Consider the following 21,292-nt stretch of genomic DNA (forward strand, 5'->3'; position numbering starts at 1 on the left):
TCCACTGTCTACATTAGTCCTACCGACCATATAGGTTTCCATGTCAAGTATTTTTCATTAAAGAATATATCACACCTAATCACAACTGCCTGCTCACTTGTCTGTTCTACTTAAATTTAGCATTTTGGTATGTTTGAATTTTTTCATTTTTGTATCCTCAAGGCTTGCAGAAAAGTAGCAAGACCCTCAATATTTCTTTAAAAACAAACACTAATGAACAAATGAAGAAAAGAGAAAGAAAAAAATCAAACTCAAAGACTTGTCATGGAACTGCTCAATGTGTCCTAAATTCAACTCCTTTTTTTTTTGACTGAATAAGTATATTTTAAAGATATATTTTCATTGAATATAATAGAAAGTTTTAAAACATATACATGCTAAAATATATATAGTAAAACATACATGTATATATGTTATTTTGCACAGTATAAAATTTATATGCTATGAAGGAAATGGCTTTTTGAAAAAATAAGTTCCAAGAAGAAGTAGAAGAAATAACTGGTGAATAGCTTCATGATATTGATGGAGAAAATTTTTCCAGCATAACATGAAAGGCAGACAACATAAAAGAAAAGATCAATATATTTGGATATATAAAAATTTAAAATGTCTGTATCAGAAAGAAAAACATAGCACCATTAACAAAGTTAAAACTAGAAACAACAACTAGGAAAAATACAATTTGCAATATATGGCCAAGAATCACTACCCTTAATATATAAAGAGCTCTTGGCAAAAAAAATTTGAAAAAAAGATGACCTGATCCCTCCCCCAAGGAGACTCCCAATTCTTATTATAAGCTTGACTAAACATTCCCAGAATATACCACCTTTTTATTCCTACTGTGGCACAAATTGAAGTGTAATATATTAAAGGATCATTTTTAATTCACAGCTTCATTAGCAGGAGAGTAAAGGAATTCTTCAGAAGATTTTAGAAAAGAAAAAAAAAATTAGAATCCACATGAGTAAGAAATGTAATGGAAGGTTTCCTGAATTCATATGCTAATTACTGGTACCTTAGGCGCTGAGTTGTAGTAAGCTATATAAATAAGAAACCTATGTGGAAGATTAAAGATTCTCTGTGGGAATCTTGCTGGTGGGAATGTAAATTGGTGCAGCCACTGAGGAAAACAGTATGGACATTTCCCAAAAAATTAAAAACAGAACTATGATATGGCCCAGCAATTCCACTCCTGGGTATATATCCATATAAGGCAAAAACATTCATTCAAAAAGATACATGTACCCCAATGTTCACAGCAGCATTATTTACAATAGCCAAGCTATGGAAGCAACCTAAGTGTCCATCAACAGATGCACAGATAAAGAAGGAGTGGGGGTGTGTGTGTGTGTATACATATATACAATGGAATACTACTCAGCCATAAAAAGAATGCAATTTTGCCCTTTGCAGCAACATGGATGGAATCTGAGGGCATTATGCAAAATAAAGTCAAAGAGAGAAAGACAAATACTGCATGATATCACTTATATGTGGCATGTAAAAAATACAACAAACTAGTGAACATAGTAGATAAGAAGCAGACTCACAGATATAGAGAATAAACTAGTGGTTACCAGTAGGGAAGGGGCAGAGGGACAATATATGGGTAGAGGAGAGGAAAGTACAAACTAGTGAGTGTAAGACAGGCTCAAAGATGTATTGTACAATGCAGGGAAAATAGCAAATATTTTGTAACTGTAAATGGAAAGTAACCTTTTAAAATTGTATAAAAAATTTTTAAAGACTCTCTTTGGGAATCTTGAATTCCTGCAACATGACAAGTCATTAGGAATGCCATATTCAGCTTTGGCTTTTGGTAAAGAATTAAAAAAAAAAAAAGACTCCCTTGATACATTTTTAAATTAAAGTTTATGCTCATGTTTGAAAACAGAATTTATACCTTTGGGGCTTACTCCCTCAAAAAGCCCCAAACTTAAAGTATAATTTAAAGTGATTCTTGTGTGCTAAGACCCCCAGTTTTCTGAAAGCAGTATATGAGAATTCTCTCTGCATAAAATTTAAATTCAGCCTTAAAACTACCCTAATAAGATCAAAGAATCAAAGATTAAAGGAACTTGAACTCATAATTAAAAAATTATTATATATATAAAGAAATAAGCTGTCATGAGCAGCTGTAAGTGCCATAAAGTACAGAATCAGGCCTCTAATGACTGCAGATAGAAGACTTATTAGATAGAGATCATAAATCATGCACATTAAATACATTTAAAGAAATAATAGAGAAGATACATCATAAAAGTAAGAAAAATAGAGACCAATAAAACTGACCAGACATATATGATAAAGAACCAAATAAACCTATAGAAATGAAAAAAATAGCTAAATGATTGTTAGATGCAGCTAAAAATAAATCTAGTATACTGAAAAAATAAATCTGAGAAAAATACAGGGAATGAAGTACAGATATATGAACTAATGGAAAATAGGAAAGAAACGTTTTAAGAAAACAATAATAGAGTGAGAACATCCAACATGGAGTACTGAGAGTTCAAAGAGCTAATAGAAGATGGGAGAAGGCAATGAATATTTGGAGAGATAATGCATTGTAATCGTCCAGTATTGATGAAAGATACTGATTTTCAAAATCAGAAAGTCATGAATCCTACACCTAGATAAATTCTAGTGAAATTGAAGAACACAAAAAATAAAGTTGTTTAAAAAAAAAAGCCATTGAGAAAAAATGTTACCCACAACAAACAGTAGGTTTCTCAGCTTACTGTCTTCTCAACAGCAAACACGAAAGTCAAAAGGAAACAGAATAATAATCTTAAGATGGTAAGAGAATATATCAACCTAGAATTCTACAGCCATGAACGGATTTTTGAAAAATGAAGTCAGAATAAAAACATTTTCATTTCAACAAAAACTCAGAGATTACTCCAACTAGACTCAAAAAAAAGACATTTTAACTGCTATATCCGCAAATTCCCAGATGGAAAGTCACAGAGGCAAGATTTTAATTCTTAACCGAACATCACATTATCTAACACTGTCCATGTCAAAATTCCCAGGATTTTAACAAGTCGGATGATCTTTCCAATACCTCAGCCTCTCCATTCTTTGATCATCTCTCCTAAAATGATTTTGTTTTGCATCCAATCTTAGCCCTCATTTCTATTATTGCATCAGACCTTTCCATTCCCAACAATGGTCATCACTTCATCCTCTTAGCTTCAAGGATTTCACTTTCCAGTGGACTACCACTACCAGCTCCAGTGTTTCTAGGGCATTCCTTCTAATAATATAAGTACAAAAAAATTCTCACATACACTAATCCTTCTGTCTTTGTTACCGTCCTACTCAACTTTTCATATCGTCATTCTCACCCATCCGGCTTAGAGTCTATGATAGGCAATTATAATCACTCCCTGGCTCACACACTAAACTGTCTTAAACCTCTCTCATGCCATTGTATTCACAAAGAAAAATAGCTAAGTCACTAAACAAGATTCTCCATATATGCCATGGCTACACACACAGGTACTAACGACTGGATAAAAACACACCACCAGGTTATATATAATCATTAACTTCAAGTTGGGTCCTTGGAAATGCCTGGCAAGACTGCCCTTTTCCATTCACTAGCCTCTTTTCCAAAGTGATGATTTCCCATCTTTTCCACTTTCTTCCGAATGACCTTGCTTCTTATTGCCCTGAGAATTCAAAGGGAATTCCCACAAGTCCACCATGCATGTGCCCCCCTACCCTGCACTATTATGGATAAACAATATGAGCTCCAACCCCTTCACTAGCACACCTGATCCATCTTTCTCAACACCTAAGATTGCTGTTTATTAATTCTTCTCTTTTTCTTACCTCATAATTTTTCTCCAGTGTTTTTACAAATGGCACTGTTACCTTTCCCATTTAGAAACACCCTTTCTTATCCTCACTTCCTATTATAACTACCACCCCATTTCTTTGCTCCACTTTATAGAAAAAAAAAAACCTCAAAATAACCAAATAAGCCCATTGCCACACAACTGATCATTTCTCATATTCTCATCTCACTCCACGCACAGTTTCTCTCTCTACGTCACTACACCAAAACTGCTTTTGTTAAGATCACCAATAGCTTCCCAATTCAGACCCTTCACAACTAAATTCCCAGTCAATTCCCAGTTCTCTGTTTATTTGATCAGCAGCAGCTGAGTTTGTGGCTCATTCTTTCTGACTTGAAATATTTACATTATTTGGCTTCCTTGTCACCAGTCGCCCCTGGCTGTCTTTCTCTGGACACTCCTTTTCATGCTCTTGCACTGGTTTCTCCCCATTTTCCCGACCTCTAAATGTTGGAATCCCCCAGGACTCAATGTTTGGACCTATTCTTTATATGCATGTCCTGTTCCCTGCCCCCCACTGAGTACCAGCGTCATATACCTAATGGCTACCTGTCATCTCAACTTAACTATCTAAAAGTCATCCCAAATCAAGCTCTGAAGATACTACAACCATGCCTCAACGAGATCCTCCTATAATCTCCATTCCAAATAATGAAAATGCTATCCTTCTAATCTTAGAGTCATCTTTGATTTCTCTCTTCCTCCACACCTCACCTCCACACCTCACCACCAATCCATCAGCAAATCATGTTGGCTCTACCTTCAAAATATATCCAGAATCCAACCACTTCTCAATACCTCTGGTCTATGATGCCATCATTTCTCACCTCAATTATCGAAAAAGCTTTCTAACCGTCTCCCTGCTTCTGCCCATATAGCACCACAGTCTATTTTCAGCACAGCAACTACAGTAATCCTTTAAAAACATAAATCAAATCATTTCACTCCTCTGCTGAAAATCTTCTAATGACTTCCTCAGTACCTCAGAGTAAAAACCAAAATCCTCACAGTTGCTAAGGCCTCTGTGTGACAGGGCCCTATTACTTCTCTGACCTCATATCCTCCCATTCTCTTCCTTATTTACTTTTCTCCCATTCTGTCAGACACTTTTCTGCTCCCTATGTTCACCAGGCATGATATCACCTCATGGGCTTTGCAATTCCATTGCTTCAAGTGCTTTCCCATTAGATTCCACTTGGTTCACACTCTCACCTCATTCAAATAGTTACTCAAAGCCCCCTTTTTCATCAAGGTCTTTCCAGACAGCCCATTTAAAGTTGCACACCCAGCACTCCCTGTCCTTCTTTCTCGGTTTATTTATCTCCATAGTGTTTATTTCCTTCTGACAAAATATTTACTTTACTTACTATTTTATTATTATCAGTTTCCTCCACTGATATACACTCCAAGAAGGATTTGGGTCTCTTTTGACCAGCTACCTGTGCATTAAAAAAATCATGCTCCCCTTCAAAACACAGTTGATGCTCCTAGGATGGAGGCTACATTTCCCAACTCCCATTGCATTTAGTTAATTCTCAACTATGAAAATGGGTGAAAGTAATCTGTGTCTCTGCTGAGCCAATGTGTTTACGAAGGAGTTATTTCTTCCCCAATCTTTTTCTGTCCCTAAATCAGATTGAACTTAGGGACCTCCATCAGCCTGGATCTCTGAATGATTACATGGATCTGGCCCCTCCAACCACCTACTCCCCCAATCCAACCCTCACCTTCCAGTCCATAAGAAACATCTCATTGGCACTTTATATGAGTGAGAACTAAAGTTTTATTGTGTTTACTGAAATTTTAGGTTATTTATTACAGACACTAGCATTACCCTAAATAATATATTACTGCCTGTGTCTCCCAATTCTTAAAACACTGAAATGCTCAAGAAGTTCTTTCTGTATAAATGAATGAACAGAATGAATGATATGGGAGCAAATAAAATGTTAAATATTTAAATTACCTAAAAACATTTGGTGAATTAGTGAATTAAAGAGATCAGGGGAGCAACCTGAAATAGCTCAGTAGCTCCTGAGAACAATGTGGCCAAAAACCCACACTGTTTTGGTTCTTGAGATCCCCAGATGCATTTAGAGACTACGTGAGCACCCAAGGCACAGAAACGATGGTCCATGCCTCCTGAATATCCTGTGACTAGTGCAGTTTTTGGAATATGGTTGGCTGTCAGTGTAAGTCTCATGCCTAAACAATAAATGAAGAACTGCATTATCAGATTAATTAGACTCCATGGATTATTATTCTCCTTCCCTGTGGCCTAATTCAGTGTGCAGTCATCTGAATGAGTATTCTTGATGCTGATGAAGTTATTTTCAGGAAAGACCAAAGGAAATTTTTCGTCCCTGGACAGGGAGACCAACAAATTCTTCACATCGCAACTACACGCATTTCTGTTTTTGTTGTAGTGGCCCTAAACCAGTGAAGCATATTTAGGATTGCCGTTGCTTAACTTGAACATTGCTCAGTCCTGCCTGTCACACCTTTCTAGAAAATGTGAAGGAGCTATTACGTTTCCAAAAACCATAAGTGTAAGACTTGGCTCCCAGCGGTAGCCCAATATTATACATATGCTTGTGGTGAGACCCACTTTAGATGGATGAAGAAGAAATTTGCTAAGGCGATTTATAATGTTTTAAAGGGTCATTGAGTCTTCTAAGTAAAAGAGGTGCATTTTCCCCAATACTATAGTCACAGACCTAATAAGGATCATTTCCTGAAAGGCACACTTCTGGTATACATGCCAGTGATTCTATGAGATTCGTTTCTACCATCTCTTACCCATTCTTCGTTCTCAGACAATGGCTGAGATTCAGCTTTTTCTCTCCTTCCCTCTTTCACAGACCTCCTTCCTGAGATCTAGAGAAGAATGTTAAATTACTAACTGACTGTATTACCTGCATGAAAATGAATGTCAGATTTTTAACCCTTCCTTTAACACAGCAAACTGAATTCAATAGCAAAACTATCTACTGGATTCAAAATTAGGGTGTGAATATGAAAGCAAATCACACAGTATCACACCAACCTTGGATACTACTGCAACCGTCTTGATTTTAATCTAATGTACAAATTTAGATTTTCCTAATTTTTAAAAGCTTCCCAGACTATCAAAAGATGCATAATTCAAAAAAGGTACCCATAAGGAAATAATTGATTCAGAAGAAAATGGTACATATATAGTCATTAAGAGCAAATAATCTTAAATTATGATAGATTAAATGGGGATGAAATTTATAAAGGCAATAAACAGATTATGCAGAAACACAGGTGGATGAAGTAATTACACACTTCAGAAATTCTCACAGAACTCACTGGATAAAGGCAGATAATTGCGATATGCGTAACATTTCCCAACTTTTAGCTTACTTATCCCTATATTTGAACAAAAGAGAAAAAAACAGATGAAGAAATAATAATCACAGAAATTACAGAAGAGAACTCTTCAAAGCTAAAATGTAGATCAAAAAACCTTAAAATATTACACAGAACTATTTTCTAAAAAAGACATACTGCTGGTGTGATAGTACAGGATATCCACATACCTACACACATACACACACATACTCACACTCTCACACACACACCAGCTGACAAGTATCTATAGGAAAATAATGACATACGAAACCTAATTTATTGTATTCTGAATGGAACAGTAACAACAATAGCAACATTTATTAAGCATTTGCCTTGTTCCTGGTACTGTGCTAAGACTACATGTAATAACTTATTTAATCAACACCATCCTGAAGTAGATAATAATTATCCTACACAGCTAATAAGAAGCAGAGCCAGTATTCAAACACACACAGACTTCTTCTCTATGTTCTCAACCATCCACTCTACTGTTATAATTCACCCTTATGCTTACAGTATCAGTATTTAAATTAACAAATATTTAATGAAGTGCATTAATAGTCAAGGTTATTATAATGACTCTTGAAGAATCCCCAAAAAGTAAAAACTGAGATCTTGAATTTCAAGAGACTGCAGTTATAACACTACAGTAATTCAGATAGTGTGGCATTGGGGAAAGAATGGAATAATAGATCAATGAACAAAATACAGAGTCCAGAAATAGACTCCTATAAATTCAGTCAACTGATCTTTGACAAAGGAATAAAGGCAACACAATAGAGAAAAAATTTGGCTTTTCAACAAATAATGTTGGAACAACTGGACATCACCTGTAGAAAATTAATCTAGATACATACCATATAACCTTCACAAAAATTAATTCAAAGTGAATCACAGATCCAAATGTCTAAAATATTCCTACAAGATAGCACTGGAGAAAATCTAGATGACCTTGGGTTTGGCAGTGACATTTTAGATGCAAGACTAAATGCTTGATCCATGAAAGAAATAACTGAAAAGTTGGACTTCATTAAATTACAAATTTCTGTTCTGTGAAAGACACTTAAAGAAGACAAGCCACAGACTAGGAAAAATATATGCAAAACAAATATCTGATAAGGGACTGTTATCCAAAATATATAAAGAATTCTTAAAACTCAACAATAAGAAAATAAAGCAACCAAAGACCTTAAAAGACACCTCCTCAAATAAGATATATGGATTGCAGATAAGCATCTGAAAAGATGCTCCATATTGTATGTCATCAGGAAAATGCAAATTAAAACAACAATGAAATAGCACTATATACCGATTGGAATGACCAAAGTCCTGAACACTGCCAACACCAAATGCTGGTGAGGATATAGAACAGGAACTCTCATTCGTTGCTAGTAGGAATGCAAAATGTTACAACCAATTTGGAAGATGATTTGGCAGTTTCTTACAAAACTGAACATACTCTTACTATATGCTCCAGCAATAGCAGTCCTTGGTATTTACCCAAAGGAGTTGAAAACGTATGCCCACACAAAAACCTGCACACAGATGTTTATAGCAGTTTTATTCATAATTGCCAAAACCCGGAAGCAATCAAGACGTCCTTCAGTAAATAAATGGATAAATATGCTGTGATACATTCAGGCAATGGAATATTATTCAGTGTTAAAAAGAAATGAGCCATCAAGCCAGGAAGAGACATGGAGGAAACTTACATTCATATTACTAAGTAGAAGCAGTCCATCTGAAAAGGCTACTTACTGTATGATTCCAACTATACGACATTCAGGAAAGACGAAATTATGGAGACTGTAAAACCATCAGTGGTTGCCAGGAGTTAGGGGAGGGATGGGTATGCAGAGCGCAGAGGATTTTTAAGGTTCTGAATGATACTATAATGGTGGATACATATCATTGCATATTTGTCCAAATTCACAGAATGTACACCACCAAGTGTGAACCCTAATGTCAACTGTGGACTTTGGGTGATGGCGATGTGCATTTTCATCAACCAGCAACAAGTGAAGCACTCTGGTTGGGAATGTTGATAATGGGGAGGCTGCGCATGCATGGGGATGGGGGTATATGGGAAATTTCTGTACTTCCCTCTCGTTTTTGCTGGGAATATAAACCTTCTCTAAAAAATAAAGTCTACTAAAAAGGAGAGCAGGATTACAGTCTATTAAGGGTGAACAGATATTTAAACACATAAGTGCTGTTCAGAGCAAGATCCAAGGACTAACAAAGACAAGGAGTTTTGGTTGAGTTGTAGAAGGTCTAAAGCATTTTGCAGTGTGATAACAAGGGCTTTAAAAACACAGGTTAAAGTCTCCAAAGAATGAAAAGGATTCTGAGAAGAAATTAAAAAAAGGACTCCAGGTGGCTGTCAAAATATAAATACTGGGGGAAATGGGGAAAGTTAGTCAAAGGGTACAGACTTTGTTACAAAATGAATTAGGTCTGAGGATCTAATGTACAGCATGGTGACAATCACGGATCACCATGTATTGTATAATTAAAATTTGCTGAGAGAGAAGAACTTAAATGTTCTCACCAAAAACAAAAGAAAGTGAACATGTGAGGTGATAGATGTGCTAATTACCTTGAAGGGGGAATCCTCTCACAATGCACAATCTATTTGTATATCATATCATCATGCTGTACACTTTAAACACCTTACAATTTTATTTGTCAACTGCATATCAATAAAGCTAAAAGAAAAAAAGTATAAATACTGGTATAAAAAATGGCAAAGAACCTGTTAATGGAATGACAAAGAGTCCGGCCTGAGTGGAGAATGTTTGTGGCAGGTTACAATACAGATCAGCAAAGGAGGGTAGCTATTGCCTTGGTCTGGGTAAGCAGGGTTACTTCACTTTGACTTTATTTCAATAATTCCCAAATAAAGGAATCACAGGGAGTTGGATGATCATATTTAGTGTTACTGTGGAAGAGATAATGATGACCGTCTCAAACAACAACAGAAACTCAAACAGGTCAGTTGATATAAACACTATTTTTGAAGCTACTCCAAAATTGAATTGCTCAGTTTTCATCCTTCATGCAAGAGATGATTAAAATGCATTGTGTTGATCTGTGGCTAAAATCATCCTTTGTAAAGCAAATACTGAATTCATGTTTACTAATGTTAATTTAGAAGTAATGTCCATCATTAAAAAGGTGTCAAGATGTGGGCGCCGGCACAGCAGGGAGCAGTGTAGGGTCGCCATGGTGGAGCTGCAGCAGCTCTGGGTGCAGGAGGCGGTGGACTCCATGGTGAAGAGTCTGGAGAGAGAGAACATCCAGAAGATGCAGGGCTTCATGTTCCGGGGTAGCGCTGGCTGTTGTGAAGATGGCCAGACATTCATGTAGCCAGTGCTCCAGTGCATTGAGCGCTGCCATGCACCTCTGGCTTAAGCCCAGGCCCTGGTGACCAGCAAGTTGAAGAAATTCCAGGACCGCCTGGCCCGGTGCACCATGCATTGCAAAGACAAAGCCAAAGATTCAATAGATACAGGGAGTAAAGAGGTTCAGGTGAAGCGGCAGCTGGAGAGTTGCGTGACCAAGTGTGTGGATGACCACATGAACCTCATCCCCACCGTGACCAAGAAGATGAAGGAGTCTCTTTCATCCGTTGGGAAACAGATGTCTGCTATTGGTCATCAGGGCTGAGGGCAGGAATCCATTTAAAAAGAGGATTGGGATTTGGGTCTTTTAAGGAAAGTTTATGAATGATGACATTAAGGATGGCAGCAAGTTTAAGGCCTATGTCACTTGCCTCTGGACACTCGTTCCTTTGTGTTTCAGTTCTAGAAAGTGACATGGAAAAAACTGGTGCTAAAACTGGGTCGGAGATAGCACAGGAGAGTTTCTGTGAGCTTGAACTTCATGTGGCAAGTGCTTATCCTGGCAATAGGGAGTCTCTCTCGTACCAAACCAGAGCCCTCCAAGGCACCAGACTCCTCTTAGTACACAGATATCAACAGGCTGGCAGGTTCACGTAACCTGCGTATGATCTGGTAGAGTGTGAGAAGAGGTGTTTTTATTTGTTGCCAACCTCCTGTTTACAGAAGGATCACTACAGCATTTTCCACAAACAAAATTCATGAGGTCACGAATTTAGAAGGGGAAAGGGGGCTTCTGGGGTTTTGTTTTGCTTGGTTTTGTTTTATACGCAAGGGAATGAAGTTAATTTAAGATGCAGAGTTGGGAGACGTAGTTTGGATAAAAACTTTGAAAGGGTCCTTGTGGATATTCATTTCTGGCCATCAAGATGTGGATGTTCATTTCTTAAAATTCTCACACATGACATCTTTCAGCCTGGAGACCCTGCAAAAATATAAGAAATGCTATCACGCTGGTGGGGGAAGCAAACCTTCCCTCTCACTGGCAGTCATGATGGGCCCTGAGGCTGTCTATAGCAGAGTCACCAAGTGACAAGACAATCTTGAAGTGACACTCACCCCTGAAGGGAAAGGGGGTTTTGATTGTGCTATATGCTAGTATTCTGGAATGAACACTGAAAGAGGAATTGTTAGCTGCTCATTTAAGACAGTTATGAACCACTGGGTTTGGAAAAATCTAGTTTTCATAAAACAGAACAGAATGAAAGCCTAAACCCAACATTGCTTACTTTGCCCCCTGAAATATCAGAGCTCTACTGAGACAATCCCTTGGCAACACAAAGGTCAAGGGAGAAAAAGTAAGCAATTCAGGGGCAAGCTGTGACTCCTTCAGAGTAAAAAAGGGACAGCCTTCTGTTACCAAAGACCACTTCTGCCAGGGCCTTTGCAATATGTGTTGTTCTTGCCCCAGGTATGGCACCTTATCATTTTGATAAGGACCTTGTTGTCTTTTTACCAACTGATTAATTGAAATGATAATATAGGCTGTCTGTTTGCTGTTTCAAGACTGTGTTATCTTTTCCTAGTGGTTTGATTTTAAAAATAAATAAGACTTAATCTTAAAAAAAAAAAAAAAGGTGTCAATAGCCAGTTCTTGGACTATGAGCTGAGCACCCTTATTGATGCTAGGCCAGTGCTGGGACACTTTGGGACAACTGGGTGTCAGATGGGAGCACAAATCCTATGAAGTCCTGAATTGACTTCCCTGGACTGGATATTCTCCATACATGAAGGTGATGGAAAACTTGGTCTTTAAAGTAAAAGTCCATGGGGACCCCAAGCAGGGAAATGACTTCTCTCAGCCAATGTAAATGGCAGAGTCAGAGCTAGTCCTCAGATTTCCTGAGTTCCATCCCACTGCTCCTCTCACCACTCTAACTGAATAATGCATTTTCTGATTGCGTGACCTCTTAAAAATTAATACCCTTTTATCTGTAGCTTCTGAAATAGGAAGCTAAAAATCAATTACTATCTATAGTTTTCTGGTAGTAAAAGTTATATCTGTATTAAAATAGCTAAGGATGGATGAAAATAGATAAATATCAATTTGAAGAATTCTGGATATACTGATTTACCCCTTTTACTTCCATTAACTGTCCCCCAGATTGATCACAGCCTACAATCTCCCCTCTATTTTGAGAAGACTACAGATGAGAAAATGTAGATGTATTATGTGCAACAGAGCAGGAGAGAGACAGTGGATGGGCACGGGGATGTGGTGAAGGAAATGACTAGAGCAAAAATGAAGAGCAGAAGGAGGAATTTTAAGCAAGAGCAAGCATAGTTGGAGAGACAGAACAGAGGGTAGGAACAGTTTGAAAGAAAGCAGGGGGCAGAGTAGAGGAGGCAAAGAGAGAGTGTCAGCCTTTGTGGTTAAAATGGTATCTGGTAAGCAAACTGTGACATGGTCTCTCACCACTTTCCACCAAAACACCTATGAAGGCAGAGAAGACCTGAGAGCAGGTAAGGAAGACCTTCCACCCATCACCACAACACTGTGCCCTGCAGACCAACAGCAAAATCCCATGCCAGTGAGAACCCTAAACAACTCTCCATCCACCCATTCATTCACCCAACTATATTTGTTGAGGATACGTATAGTATATGTTATAGTTTATAATAAAATAATTAAACAAGATAATTTCTGAGAGTAATATATGAAGAAAATTGAAAATAAATGAGGAGACCAGGATGACTGAAGGAACATGGAAGGCCTCTATGAGGTCGCAACATTGAGGCTAAAGAGCATGTTTGAGGAAAAAGATGGCGGCGAAGTAGAGAGACGTGGAGTGCATCCCTCTCCACAGATGCATTGGGAATGCACGGAAGGACGCAGTCATTCCCACAGAGAACCAGCTGAACACCAGCAGACAGCCTCAGACACCAGAAAGGGCTGCGGGGAGCCCGACATAGCCGGTAGGGAGGCATCTACGAGGGCTCAAAGAGGGTGAAGCGGCGGAGCTGTGGCAGACGGGAGGGAGTGAGAAACATACGGAGGGTCCACAGTGCAGCTCAGCGTTCCCTGACCGAGACATCGATCCGCGGCTGAACGGAGGGTCCGGGAGCGGGAGCGTGGGAACCAGAGAGCTGGTTCAGGGTGAGAAACATTGTTGCTGGTAGGGTGACGGACCGAGAGGACAGGAGGGAGGAGGTCCGCGGAGAGGAGTGCCCGACCCTGAGAGCTGCCCGGCCATGATGGCGGCTGGAGGCTGCAGGCTCCCGGGCGGGGGGGGGGGGGGAGGGGGGAGGAGCCGCGCGTGTAGCCTCTCTCTCTCTTTCCATGCCTCTGCAACAGGCAGTGGAGAGACGCCCTGCAGGCCATCTAAGGCGCTCAGGGATAACAAGCACCCTCAGGCACTCGGGTGGGGCTAGATTAAAACCCCTTGCAAAGCCAGCAGCAGGGAGGCTGCCGAGAGAAAAAAAAAAAAAAAAAACAGCATCAAAAAGAAAAAAACCCCGAGAGAGGCCCAACTCTAAGACTTTCTGTTTACGCCTGAGCCACCTGCATCCCTCTGCAACAGGCACCTCCAAGCCTGACTGAAACAACAGTGCGCCACTGCTCACTCACTCCCAGGAGAAGGAGCCACTATTGTACCCTCTCCCTCTCCACACACCAACGCTTACAGACGAACAATAAAGGAACCTCTGCTGGTCACAGAATAACGCAAAAAAAACCCAAGGCAAGGAGGACACTTACAGCTGAGACGCTAAGGAAACAGAAATAGTAGTATCAGTACCTATTGAACTGGTCCATTCTGGGATAAGTTCTGATTTTCTTTTTTTTTTCCTCTCTCTCTTTTTTTTTTTTTTTTTGATTTATTAAATACGATCTTATTCCTAAGGGATCTACAAGTTTTATAACATAATTTATTAATGATATTTTTATTCTTTTTTTTTTGCCTTTTTATATACTAGATATCTAGCTAAGTTTTTGGTAGTACGGACAAAATATCTCTCATACTTTCCTTTCATCCCTATCTTTTATACATTTCTATTCCTTTCTTTTTATTGGCATATTTCCAACCACATTACGCTCTTCTGTTCCCCTTTCTTCCAGCCTTTTTAAGTTTATTTTATCTAAACATACTTATAAGCAACACTATCGGTCTGCTCAGACTCCTTGCTTTATTCTCCAGATGACGCAATGCCTTGGTATTTAATATTAGGCTTTTGTCTTTATCTTAGTTCTTAGTACAGTTGTCTAATTACATTCTGAGAATCTCCATTCTCTCTGGTGGTACTCCAGCTCTTTTCTATATTTGATCCTAGCTTACAAAATCTCCCTGTATTGATGTTTGTATGTGTAGGGAGTTATTTGTTGTTTGTTTGCTTTTGCTTTTGTCTCTGATTTGTTCTGTTTCAGTTGTCAATTTCTGCTGGGTTTCCCTCTGAATATCTGATAGCACACTGGGGTTCTGTCAGGTCTTTCTAGAGCCTTATGTCCTAATGGATTCAGTAATTGTGTGTCTTCTACATGTATGTGTTTCCTAGACGTAATATTCGTTTAATCCAATACTTGGACGTTAGTCTGAGGCTTGGACAGTCTTCTATAAACACCTCTATCGCCAGGACAAGCAACCCCAAAAGTTTGGACAACCATGAGGAAACAAAGAAACACCATGCAGGCAAAGGAGCAGGAAAAAAACCCACAAGACCAAATAAATGAAGAGGAAATACGAAAAATGCCTGAAAAAGAATTCAGAGTCATGATAGTAAAAATGATACAAAATCTCGATAACAAAATAGAGAAAGTACAAGAAACAGTTCATAAGACCTCAGAAAAACAAACAGCAATGGATAACAAAATAACTGAAATTCAAAATACTCTAGATGCTATAACCAGCAGAATGAATGAGGCAGAAGAACGAATAAGTGAGTTGGAAGATAGAATGGGGGAAATAGCTGCCACAGAGCAGGAAAAAGAAAAAAGAATAAAAAGAATAGAAGACAGTCTCAGAGACCTCAGTGATAACCTTAAACGTACCAACATTCAAATTATAGGCATCCCAGAAGAAGAAGAAATAAAGAAAGGGTCTGAGAAAATATCTGAAGAGGTTCTAGTGGAAAACTTCCCCAACATGGGAAAGGAAATAATTAACCAAGTCCAAGAAGCGCAGAGAGTCCCATACAGAATAAACCCAAGGAGAAATACACCAAGACACATATTAATCAAACTAATGACAATTAAACACAAAGAAAAAATATGAAAAGCAGCAAGAGAAAAGCAACAAACAACATATAAGGGAAAACCCATCAGGATAACAGCTGACCTTTCTACAGAAACGCTGCAGGCCAGAAAGGAATGGCAGGATATACTGAAAGTCCTGAAAGAGAGAAACCTACAGCCAAGAATACTCTACCCAGCAAGAATCTCATTCAGATTCGATGGAGAAATCAAAAGCTTTGCAGACAAAAGCAAAACTTAAGAGAATTCAGCACCACCAAACCAGCCTTACAACAAGTGCTAAAGGAACTTCTCCAAGTAGGAAACACAAGAAAAGGAAAACACCTACAAATACAAACCCACAACAATGAAGAAAATGGTAATTAGAACACACATGTCAATAATCACTTTAAATGTCAATGGATTAAATGATCCAAGCAAAAGACACAGACTGGCTGAATGGATACAAAAACAAGACCCTTCTATATGCTGCCTACAAGAAACCCACTTCAGACCAAGGGATACATATAGACTGAAAGTAAAGGGATGGAAAAAGATACTCCATGCAAATGGAAGTCAAAAGAAAGCTGGAGGAGCAATACTCATATCAGACACATTCGACTTGAAAGTGAAGACTATTCCAAGAGACAAGGAAGGACACTACATAATGATCAAGGGATCCATTCAAGAAGAACATATCACAGTGGTAAATATCTATGCCCCCAATATAGGAGCACCTCAACACATAAGGCAAATGCTAACAGCTATAAAAGGGGACATCGACAGGAACACAATAATAGTGGGAGACTTGAACACCCCACTTACATCAATGGACAGATCATCCAAACAGAAAATCAATAAAGACACACAAGCTTTAAATGACACATTAGACCATCTCGAGTTAATCAATATTTATAGGACATTCCATCCAAAAACGACAGACTACACGTTCTCAAGTGCACACGGAACATTTTCCAGGATAGATCACATCTTGGGTCACAAATCAAACCTCAGCAAATTCAAGAAAACTGAAATCATATCAAGCATCTTTTCAGACCACAACGCCATGAGACTAGATATCAATTACAGGAAAAAAACTGCAAAAAATACAAACACATGGAGACTAAACAATTCACTCTTAAACAACCAAGGAATCACTAAAGAAATCAAAGAGGAAATCAAAAAATATCTAGAAACAAATGACAACAAAAACACAACAACCCAAAACCTATGGGATGCAGCAAAAGCAGTTCTAAGAGGGAAGTTTATAGCAATACAGTCCTACCTTAAGAAACAAGAAAATGATCGAATAAACAACCTAACCTTACACCTCAAACAACTAGAGAAAGAAGAACAAAGAAACCCCAAAGTGAGCAGAAGGAAAGAAATCATAAAGATCAGAGCAGAAATAAATGAAAAAGAAAGGAAGGAAACCATAGCAAAAATTAATAAAACTAAAAGCTGGTTCTTTGAGAAGATTAACAAAATTGATAAACCATTAGCCAGACTCATCAAGAAAAAAAGGGAGAAGATGCAAATCAACAGAATTAGAAATGAAAAAGGAGAAGTAACAACGGACACCGCAGAAATACAAAACATCATGAGAAACTACTACAAGCAACTATATGCCAATAAATTGGATAACCTGGAAGAAATGGATACATTCTTAGAAAAATACAATCTTCCAAGACTGAACCAGGAAGAAATAGAAACCATGAACAGACCAATCACAAGCACGGAAATTGAGGCAGTGTTTAAAAATCTCCCAACACACAAAAGCCCAGGACCAGATGGGTTCACGGGCGAATTCTATCAAACATTTCGAGAAGAGTTAACACCTATCCTTCTCAAACTCTTCCAAAATATTGCAGAAGGCGGAGCACTCCCAAACTCATTCTACGAGGCTACGATCACCCTGATACCAAAACCAGGCAAAGATGTCACAAAAAAAGAAAACTACAGACCAATATCACTGATGAATATATATGCAAAAATCCTCAACAAAATACTAGCTAACAGAATCCAACAGCACATTAAAAAAATCTTACACCATGATCAAGTGGGGTTTATCCCTGGGATGCAAGGATTCTTCAATATATGCAAATCAATCAACGTGATACATCATATCAACAAATTGAAGGATAAAAACCATATGATCATTTCAATAGATGCAGAAAAAGCTTTTGACAAAGTTCAACATCCATTGATGATAAAAGCTCTCCAGAAAATGGGCATAGAAGGAAATTACCTCAACATAATAAAAGCCATATATGAAAAACCAAAAGCCAACATCGTTCTCAATGGGGAAAAACTGGAAGAATTCCCTCTAAGAACAGGAACAAGACAAGGGTGCCCACTCTCACCATTATTATTCAACATAGTTTTGGAAGTTTTAGCCACAGCAATCAGAGAAGAAAAAGAAATCAAAGGAATCCAAATTGGAAAAGAAGAAGTCAAATTGTCACTCTTTGCAGATGACATGATATTATATATAGAAAACCCTAAAGACTCTACCAGAAAACTGCTAGCACTAATGGATGAGTTTAGTAAAGTAGCAGGATACAAAATGAATGCCCAGAAATCTCTTGCATTCCTATACACTAACAACGGAAGAGCAGAAAGAGAAATTAAGGAAACTCTCCCATTCACCATTGCAACCAAAAGAATCAAATCCCTAGGAATAAACCTGCCTAAGGAGGCAAAAGATCTGTATGCAGAAAACTTTAAGACACTGATGAAAGAAATCAAAGATGACACAAACAGATGGAGGGACATACCATGTTCCTGGATTGGAAGAATCAACATCGTGAAAATGACTGTACTACCCAAAGCAATTTACAGATTCAATGCAATCCCAATCAAATTACCAATGGCATTTTTCACAGAACTAGAGCAAGAAATCTTACGATTTGTATGGAAACGCAAAAGACCCCGAATAGCCAAAGCAATCTTGAGAAGGAAAAATGGAGGTGGTGGAATCAGGCTTCCTGACTTCAAACTATACTACAAGGCCATAGTGATCAAGACACTATGGTACTGGCACAAAAATAGAAAGGACGATCAACGGAATAGAATAGAGAACTCAGAAGTAAGCCCAAACACATATGGGCACCTTATCTTTGACAAAGGAGGCACAAATATACAATGGAAAAAAGACAGCCTCTTCAGTAAGTGGTGCTGGGAAAATTGGACAGCAACATGTAAAAGAAGGAAATTAGAACACTTCCTAACACCATACACAAAAATAAACTCCAAATGGATTAAAGACCTACATGGAAGGCCAGACACTATCAAACTCCTAGAGGAAAACATAGGCAGAACACTCTATGACATCCATCAAAGCAAGATCCTTTTGGACCCACCTCCTAGAATCAGGGAAATAAAATCAAGAATAAACGAATGGGACCTCAGGAAACTTAAAAGCTTTTGCACAGCAAAAGAAACCATAAACAAGACTAGAAGGCAACCCTCGGAATGGGAAAAAATAGTTGCCTATGAAACAACGGACAAAGGATTAACCTCCAAAATATACAAGCAGCTCATGAAGCTTCATACCAAAAAAGCAAATAACCCAATCCACAAATGGGCAGAAGACCTAAATAGACATTTCTCCAAAGAAGACATACAGATGGCCAACAAACACATGAAAAGATGCTCAACATCACTCATCATCAGAGAAATGCAAGTCAAAGCCACAATGAGGTATCACCTCACACCAATCAGAATGGCCATCATCACAAAGTCTGGAAACCACAAATGTTGGAGAGGGTGTGGTGAAAAGGGAACTCTCCTGCACTGTTGGTGGGACTGTAAGTTGGTACAGCCACTATGGAAAACAATTTGGAGGTTCCTTAAAAAACTACAAATAGAACTACCATATGATCCAGTAATCCCACTCCTGGGCATATACCCAAAGAAAACCATAATCCCAAAAGAAACGTGTACCATAATGTTTATTGCAGCACTATTTACAATAGCCAGGACATGGAAGCAACCTAAATGCCCATCAACAAATGAATGGATACAGAAGATGTGGCATATATATACAATGGAATATTACTCAGCTATAAAAAGGGATGAGATGGAGCTATATATATAATGAGGTGGACAGAACTACAATCTGTCATACAGAGTGAAATAAGTCAGAAAGAGAAGGACAAATATTGTATGCTAACTCACATATACGGAATCAAAAAATGGTACTGATGAACTCAGTGACAAGAACAAGGACGCAGATACAGAGAATGGACTGGAGAACTCGAGGTATGGGAGGGGGCGGGGGGTGAAAGGGAAACTGAGACGAAGCGAGAGAGTAGCACAGACATATATATACTACCAACTGTAAAATAGTCAGTGGGAAGTTGTATAACAAAGGGAGTCCAACTCAAGGATGGAAGATGCCTTAGAGGACTGGGGCAGGGAGGGTGGGGGGGACTTGAGGGGGGGGAGTCAAGGAAGGGAGGGAATACGGGGATATGTGTATAAAAACAGATGATTGAACCTGGTGTACCCCCAAAAAATAAAAATAAAAAAAATTGAAAAAAAAAAAAAAAGAGCATGTTTGAAAGTTCTAGTGCATGAACACCAAGTGCAGTTAGGACCCTGTTCTCCCTCAGTCTCACCACCACCTCAGCACAGCTGCTCAGAGCTGGAATCTCTGAGAGAGTCTAGAAAGGAAGACTGTACGCTGCTAATGAGTATGTGGGGTGGAGAGATGGTAAAGAAAATGAGAAAATATTCCATTCTGCAATATACCAGTCCCGCAAATTAAGCACAACAAGGCATAGAAAGAAAACAAAAGTGTAGCTTCCTAAGGGCTATGTTTATCAGAATTTTAATTTTATGGATTTTATGGATTCAGAATATCAGGTAGCCAGATGGTCTGAGAAGAAAACTCGGTCTCAAACCAGCAGGGTCACACTAGATGAATGTCAACTTGGTGCTTTGAATTGGGCTGGAGGCTAATCAAATCTATCTAGTATTTAGCTATTGATCTGAGAAAGGAATTCAGTCAGCATCCAAATGGATGCAGAAGAAGGGCCATGGGCTCTCCATAGACCTTATATCTTGGGAAACATGTGGTCTGGAATGGGCATTTCTCACTGAAAATCTCACATAAAATCTATAAACTCAGAAACCAAGAGGAAAAGGAGACGAGCCTTTGAAAATAATTTTCAATAGTTACTAAAAGAAAATTTAGAAAGCTTTTTGGCAGCCTCCTTGTCATAAAAAAAATGCAATAAGGAGGGATTTAAGGAAGCTGCAATAACAGAAGCAGAAAAAAAATAAGACCCATTGGAAACATTAAACAACAGAAATTTTCTGGTGCAAAATGTAAAAAATGATGTGAAGAACACACTTCAGCCATCCAAAAGCACACAATCAAAATGATAAAGGTTCCCCTTATGATTGATATTGAAGGCAGATAACAGAAATCAAAACCTAAATATTGCAGACATTCCTAGGGAATAAAGCAGAAATCT

General features: G+C 38.4%; 1 protein-coding gene and 1 pseudogene across 3 annotated transcripts in view; one reads left to right on the forward strand and one right to left on the reverse strand.

The window, feature by feature from the left end:
- Nucleotides 1-21,292, reverse strand: part of NRG3 (neuregulin 3) — a 1,075,402-nt gene that overhangs the window by 888,222 nt on the left and 165,888 nt on the right. The gene's annotated exons all lie outside the window — the stretch shown is intronic.
- On the forward strand, nt 10,470-10,913 carry LOC130853308 (protein FAM136A-like; annotated as a pseudogene).

The sequence above is a fragment of the Hippopotamus amphibius genome, chromosome 5, assembly GCF_030028045.1.
Source record: "Hippopotamus amphibius kiboko isolate mHipAmp2 chromosome 5, mHipAmp2.hap2, whole genome shotgun sequence".
Taxonomy (NCBI): Eukaryota; Metazoa; Chordata; class Mammalia; order Artiodactyla; family Hippopotamidae; genus Hippopotamus; species Hippopotamus amphibius.